The 8,128-nt window shown below is 29.2% G+C and overlaps 1 protein-coding gene and 1 long non-coding RNA gene across 2 annotated transcripts in view; one reads left to right on the forward strand and one right to left on the reverse strand.

Annotated features, from left to right (window-relative positions):
• The window catches only part of LOC111641921 (mitochondrial glutamate carrier 1-like), a 17,514-nt gene extending 15,157 nt beyond the window's left edge, over positions 1–2,357 (forward strand). Inside the window, exon 5 of the mRNA XM_023388181.1 lies at positions 979–2,357. The gene's annotated coding sequence lies outside the window, so the exon portion shown is untranslated. The remainder of the gene's footprint in view (positions 1–978) is intronic.
• Positions 2,358–5,802: 3,445 nt separating this feature from the next.
• On the reverse strand, positions 5,803–6,406 carry LOC111641735. The gene is made up of 2 exons (XR_002759460.1): positions 6,276–6,406; positions 5,803–6,105 (listed from the first exon to the last, which is right to left on the reverse strand). It is a non-coding gene; the product is annotated as an uncharacterized LOC111641735 (long non-coding RNA).
• Between the last annotated feature and the right edge of the window lie 1,722 nt (positions 6,407–8,128).

An 8,128-nucleotide genomic window follows, 5' to 3' on the forward strand; every position in this document is an offset into this window, starting at 1 on the left:
ATATAATTAATCATTAAAATTCACTTAATAGCAATTTTGTTTTGACTTTTTTATACTGTAAGTCAGTTTCTAAATAGTATAATGATATTGTATATAGAGAGGAAGAATTAAATGAAAATTCATATTTTCAAGATAAAAATAGGTAACTACCTATTGTAATAAAACAAGTTGATGACAAAAAATGATTCTGAGAGAATTAGACAAGGTATGTGTTTGTGGTTTGGGAAAAATCATGATAACAACAATGCTGCAGTGCATAAAAGATTTTTCACATTTTCTAAAGACACAGTGATTTTAGGCTTTATAAAACTTGAATTTTAATGCACAAAAGCTAAAGTATTATCATTATATTTTATTTGTAAATAGAAAACCACAACACATTTAAACAAATTTTTGAGACTCAATCAAAATTTTGAGACTCAACACCTTGTATAGAACAATTCCTTATTTCTCAGTCAGAATTGTGGGTCAAATTTGAAGAATATATTTTTGGAGTTTTGACAGTATATCCACACTATGCAGTTAGCAACCAATTTAAATCTTGTTAGGAAATTAAGAATAATATAATGGCAAAAGAATTTGTTGTCAAAAGAAGGGACAATAATGTCCCTTCTTTTGTAAATGTCTTTTTCAGATTCTGGAAGTAATATTCAATATAACTTCCTTGTTTGAAATGAGATTTGAATCTCATTCCAAACAAGGACATTTAATTGATACTTCAAAGATAAGTGGTTATAAAAGAAATACTTAGCAATTTCAAATTATAACTTATAAAAGTTCATAAATATAATTTATGAGAATCTATTAAAAATTGAAAAAAATTATATTTGGTTATTGGATTAATACTAATAAGAATGCAATAAATCTGATTTCTAATAATATATCTTTTAGATATAATTTTTGTTTTCTTTTAAAAAGTTGACTAAATCTATGTTATTAAAAAGAAAATATTTACAGATTTTTTTATTATTGTTACAGCATTTCAAAAGAAGAGGAGAAGTATCTTCCATTTTTGAGAATTTACATCAGTTAAAATGTCTATTGTTTGTTATATTAGTATATTTTTAGAAGAATATATTATTTAGAGATAAGGGAGAAATGCTTTGCTGCTAATTTATTAAGTGCAGCTTGCATAAACTTCTTATTAATAGCATTCCTACTTTTTTTTAAATTTGAATTTCTAGCTGTATATTAGCAATGACTTTTTACTAAATTAGCATTCCTTTATTTTTAATTACTTTTAGAAAGTTTAGTTACTGTAAGTTTATGGGACTAATTTTAAAAAAAATGAACAATTGTTTTCTTGATTTGTACAAAATATATATTTTTGTATAGCTTTGTTTTGAAATTCTTTAGTGCTAAAGATGCTAATTAATTAATGATGAGCAAATTTTTCAATGTTAACTAGCTGTTGTGTTGTTAAATGTTGGCAAAATAATGCTAATTTTTTTTTCTCCTGTATACGAAACAAAAAACATTCCAAAAAAAATAAATTATATATCTATATACATACATATATTTAGCAATAGAATGAGACAAATCATATTAAACTGTTGCAAAGTTAAATTTTATATTAATTTTATAATCTGTTGATTATGTGAATCATGTTGTTTAATTTGATGCACGCTGGCTTACTGTATCGGTAGAGTATGAGTATAGCGTACCTATATTTTCATATATCGATGTAAGGCGTAAATATAAGTGATCAGTATCACACAAACATTTCAGTTTTCATTCAAGCTGTAGTAAAATTTTAAATCTTGGGAAAAAATTCTATTTTGAATTGTTATTTATAAACACCAGCCAGAAATGAATTATTTCACATCAATAATTTACATTCAAATAGTGTGACAGGGACCATTAAAATTTTAAAAAAATTACTAAAATTTTGCTACAGTTTGTTTAAATAATCATTTATAATAATTTAATTTTCACATAAAATCATGTACCTAGTCATGATTTGCTTTTTTTGCAAGAAAGACATTTGTTTGCACAAAATCAAAAATTTTATCCTAGCATTCCAATTTAAAAAATGTATACAGTTTTAGTATGTTATTTTGACTATAAAATATCTGATGTAACTTGCTTATGTAGCAGAAGAGTGAAACATTTGTGAACAATTCAACTAAAAGCACTTCTGTCATTTACAGTCATAGAGATGTTTATCATAGCCTTGTGCCTTAAATGTGTCTATTGTATTTTTATTTGGAAATATTCATTGGAACAATACATGTTTTGAACCATTGTACTAGGCATTAACAACTAGTCTCAATCAGATTTACAAATGTTTAAACTAAATCTGATATTGGTATCATGAACTGTACTATTTGTAATTATAATAAAATCTTGTTGAAAAACCTTTTGTTCATTAATTATTATTAACATATAAATTTGGCTAAATATACCAGATATTAAAGTTTAAATCTTAATGTAAATATGCTGAGAGTTACTCGATTACATGTGATCCATCAGGTCCACATTTAAAAAATTAGAATTTTGAGGAACAATAAGACATTACTTTTTGCAAAAAAGTTTGAAAATTTTTCAAGTAATTTAAATCCAATGACATTGGAGTGTAAAGAAATGATCTTCACTTGCTCAGTTCAATAAAAGATTTAAAGTTATAAGTCAAAAACTAATCATTGATTTTATAAATACTGCCAAGAATTAATACAGTAGCTGTATTATTCTCATTTTTCTTTGTCAATATGCTACTACAAAGAGTAGATGTGGAGAGACCCAGATCTTTTGTTCTAGATCTGAATAGTTGTATTCAATTTTCAAAAATAATTTGAAGTAAAATGAATCTGATTTTTAACCTAAAGACATTTGTATAAAAATTTTGAGACTTTCAACATCTTGTATAGAACAACAAAGAAATTCTATATTTTCTTGTCGAAGAAGCAGGAAGGATGCATTTGACGTTAGTTGAAACTGAGACAGCGGACCCATTATCTCCTGAGAACTGTATCGTGACTCCGACGACTTCTAATAGGACCGAAAAAGGGATGTTGCTTTGAAAGATTGATTTAAAAAAGGCCTTGAAATGCAAGCGAAGAAAATGAAAAAAACCTCTTGTAATATAAAATTTCATAACCTTCAGTTGAACAGAATGTAAGAATTCTATCTGTGAATCCGGACATTTTATCAGGGATTTCGTACTTTTATAGTCAATACTGGTAATTTCTAAGAGTTACCTGGATTTGTTTCATTCTTCCTCTTGGCTTATATATTTTATTCTTCATGTGAATAAAAAGACGTATTTTAGTATAGTTAATTGAATAATTCAATAAGTAGTTTCTCCAAGAATAAATAATGCATCCTTCTTATTACTTACTCTCTATATACAGTAGACCCCCCTATAATACAGTAGATACGTTCCGTGTTATATGAATTCCGTGTTGTACGAGTCACTTAAATACATGAGCCAATCACAGCCCGGCACTTGTGCAGTTTAGGAGCTACGGCTGTTTGAAAGGTTTTCTTCCATAAAATTAATCGATTCTAGACTAATTTGACTCGAACATTTCCAAATCACGTATAATTTTTTGGGAATAATGCATATAAACTATGCTATAAACAAAAAAACTGTAGGATTACTTACCGAGTGCGTACCGTTCGAAGACGCCATTGCTTAAGCTTGTTTTCGTCGCGGACGCGTTTCCTGATAAGTTATTCTGATGACTAAAGACAAAATTTTAGATAACGTAAAAATTATAAAATTACAGTATTAGACTTACAGTACGTAATTTATATACTGTACAGACGATAGTAAACTTAACTTTCCCGTCTAAACTCTCCGTATATACGAATGGTGCTGGACGGCGACTATTGGTCCGGATTAGACCACTACAATCAGTCTCATTCTTTTACCGTGTTATACGAGTCTCTTTTAGTGTGTTATACGAACACGATCGCAATTTTTTCGCCGTGTTATACGAATCCGTGTTACGTGAACCCGTGTTAAGGAGGGTCTACTGTATATTCTTGATATAGCTTGATACATGATTTTAATGATCTGAATTAAGATTAACAATTTAATCAGTTTATTACAACATTAATACACTATATATTTTTATAACAGAGATTATATCAGAAGAAGTTATGAATGTCTGTCCAAATGATACACAAAGATGTGATAATATTTGTAAGAACCAAGGAGCTGCAGGAGGATATTGTAGATTTTCTGAGACATTTTCAATTTCATATTGTCATACACTTTTGTCTTCGTCAGAAAGTGTAGCGTGTCTGAAGATTTAATTGAAATCATTGAAAGAAATGAAAAATTGACATAAGTTTTCATTTTAAAAATATATTTTTTTTCTTTTGTATCTAAAATATGTAGGTGTATATAAATGAAATTTGATATTAGCGTATTTCTAATTTGTTATAAATCTAAATAAATATTCGAAAGTGTACTGTAATTATTACAGTATTTTAATTCCGTTTTCATTTTCTTATTTTTATTTTTTATTTTTTTACTCTATTTGACCTGTGGACACTGAGTGAACCTTCTTGCCAGGATGATCATTGGGTTCGGCCATGGCCACAGAAAAGTGAAATAGTCTCATGTAAGAAAAGTGAAATGGTCTCATAACAAGGAAAAGTATTGGAATCGTCTCAAATTTGACCCTCAGAGTTTTTGTAAATCTCTACGTTTTGAGACCTCCTGAACACCCAAAAAGTAAAAACACGGCAAAAAATTCAGTCGATATGTATGTATGTATGTATGAGTGCGTGTGTTGGTGTCTATTTCGTTTAATATCTCAGGATGGGGTGAAGATAAAGAAACTAAATTTGGCACAGCAGTTTGTGTACAAGAGGCATTGATGCTATTAAATTTTGATGGTTAAAGGTCGAGGGGTGAGGAGATAGAGAGGGTCATGTTCTATACCATAGGCTTACCATAATATTTTTTTCTCAAACCGGGAAAATTCTGAGATAATACCCACAAAAAAAATAAAGCCTACTGGGGTAAGTAAGTAATGTACCTATAATTGTAAAGGCTAAATAAAGAAGTTAACAAAAAAAAACAACGTGTTAAAATCAACTTTTAATAACTGAACTGAACATACCTTATTGTTAAAAAGTCATTAATATTTATCATTAGTGAGAAGTTTCTTTAAAAATTCTTTGTCACTTGAATCGGTACCTTTAATAATAGCAGATGAAATTCGATCTAATAATCTGATGTCTTACATCAGGAGTGACAGTAGTGACTCCCCTCCAAGTAAAAAAAAGTCACTGACTGACTACATATACAGGAATCAGAGAGACCTAGATTAATTAAAACACTAAAACAGTTCTCTTTATTTATCCTATTTAACAATGCATTTCGGACTGGTAGTTTTCCAATCCCTCTTCGGTCTCACGGCTTCGGTGTCCGAGATTGTTGTCTACAACATAACAAAAGGTTAGTTTGTCTTAATATACTTTTGTTATCCACAATTTGTACACATCCTAATAGTGTAGTTTCTACATATTGTACACTTACTGGCATGTTTTATTTGTCTATTTTTGATGGGAAATGCAACGCTTCTTCCAATTCCCACACAATTATTAACTTCTTATTACCTCTTAGAAGAATTTTAACATTTGATATTGTGGTTCATAACATGACACAGTTCAAAATGTGAAAAATAAAGAAAATGAAAAAAAAAATTCAATGTGAGCATTTGCTGTTATAACTATTTTCGGATTATTCTGCATGACATCCAGCATTAAAATTAAACAATGCAGTAATATGAGGGCAATTATCGCGACTGATTTAAAATGTTTCTTCTCTATGAAAGACACCGCAAAATCACTATGAAGATATTTATTTAAATTTATAACAAATTACAAATATGTTGCATATAATGTTGCATTGCTACAGTCTTACAAATTTTAGATATAAAAAAACAAAATAGATTTTTTTAAATGAAAAATAAAGCGAATTTTTTGTATTTTTCTATTAAATCTTGAAACAAGTAACCTTCTAACGTAAACAAGCACATCTTAACTTCCTAGGTCCTGTACAAAATCCTCCTCTGCTACCGATTTTCCGACAATATGCATTACATCGTCGATCAGATGGACAGCCGCGATCAGCTTCCACAGGCACCTCTGTTATACAAATTCATTAATATTATAATAAACTGTTTCTATTGTTAATCCTAATTTAGATTTATAAATTCTATATTAAGAAATATAAAGAATACATAAAGGAACATAAAAGAAACGAATTATTTTTTTCTTGGAGAGGAAACGTATTAAAAAACGTCATTTCCACCTACCTAGAGTACAAAATACAAAAGCTAAGAGGAAGAATAAAACAATGGCTTTCATGATTTTCGTCTTTTAGAAAGTTAGGCTTTGATATTTATCTGTAAAGAAAAAAAAACATGAAATGTATTAGCAAACTTTACTATTATTATTATTACTTAGTCATTTCTTATGTATGCATATACACAAATTTATTTATCGTATTATTTTATTTAAAATCACTTATATAAAAGAATCGAAATAAACATTATTTAACAATTACTACAATTATTGTTTATGTGAATTTTTGTATTTTCTATAAGCAAATTATGTAAAAAACTTACCTGAACTGANAAATTAAGAAAAGATGATGTATCATTTTATCAATTTCCCTTATAGCATATTAAGATGAACCAATCTAACAGCTCACTTTGGTTGTGCTAACTATACCTTTTGTTTCCAAATATTGCACAAAAAATCAAATGTTTGCACTTTGAATTTGCAATGTCAGGTGGCTGCTGGAAATGGGTGAAAGGTGTACTGTAGATTATTATTAAATACAATTGTTGATGGTTATATACAATAATAATAAAATCTGATAACCTAGTTATACATATATTATTTATCATCTGATACAGTTGGCAGTATTCAACAATGCTGAATTATCAAAAGTTGTCATGTCATGTGATTAACGTATGACTAATCTTCAAAATATATCAGACCACCAGGTGCTTACTGTGGCACTGATCCAAAGTCGAATCCAATCCAGTCTCTTTCACAAGTAAAGTGTTTAAAGGCATTATTTGTCGTCAATTCCATTGCATGTTGGGCTTACTCAAAATGGAATGTATTACAACCTGCCAAATAGAATAGGTACTTTGATTTGTCAATATAATTGTACTAAGTTTTAACTTCTATTGTACGAAAAATCAAAACTTCATTATTTCAATATATCATGAAGAAGATACTTTTTAACTTTGAAGTTATTGCAACATGCAAAAATTTTGACATTAAATTACAATTAAACTTCAGTATAATAGTCAACATTTATTTCATTCATAAAATTTTATTATTTAGCATCACATTGATTACATTCTTTTAATAAAATGTTTTTGAGAAATAATCATCAATCACTATAAATTTTATCAAATCAAAAAATTTCACCTACAGTCTAGTTCATGGTATATTTGAAATTCCTAGTATAGGAGTATTTGATGTACTGCCATTTTGTACAGATAACCTACACTAGTGTATACCCATCAAAAAATTGCTAAAATGGAAACAAAATATGTATAACCCAAGCCACAAGTGTTGTCATTGAAGCATGACACTTGTATGAAGTTTAAAATGTTTCAGATTAGTGTTTCTCAAACTATGGGTCACTTAATGATGCTACCTTCTGCAGTAATACTTGTAATACTGAAATATTCTCTATGAACTAGGAACAATAGATGCATCTGTTAAGTACTGAAAATTTTTAACAACTTTATTATTGTGACCTTTCGGGTCGGCACCTCTTTGGTACCCTGTCAGGATTGACACCACCGTGTTTCTCGAAACACGGAAACCGAGACGGCGATTACGTCACGCCGTCGCGCGAGCTGTTCCGTACGTGGTCAGACGGATTCGTAATGTCGATTCGAGAGATAACATTGGAAGTGACTCAGATACACTTAACAATTAACAAGGGTTTATTTACAAATCTATTGGAAAAGGATTGTCGCGGAGAGAGAGAGTTCACATACACTTCGCGGGATGATAAATACCTTTGGTAATAGGTCCCGTTCGGGTCTTGTTGAATCGGATTATAACAGCTTCCTATGGGTTTTTAAGGTTTCTGATTCGTTATCCAGGCGATGCACTAACACACACACACACACACACA

The sequence above is a fragment of the Centruroides sculpturatus genome, unplaced genomic scaffold (genome assembly GCF_000671375.1).
Source record: "Centruroides sculpturatus isolate CEXI.00-Female unplaced genomic scaffold, Cexi_2.0 scaffold130, whole genome shotgun sequence".
In the NCBI taxonomy this organism is placed as follows: Eukaryota; Metazoa; Arthropoda; class Arachnida; order Scorpiones; family Buthidae; genus Centruroides; species Centruroides sculpturatus.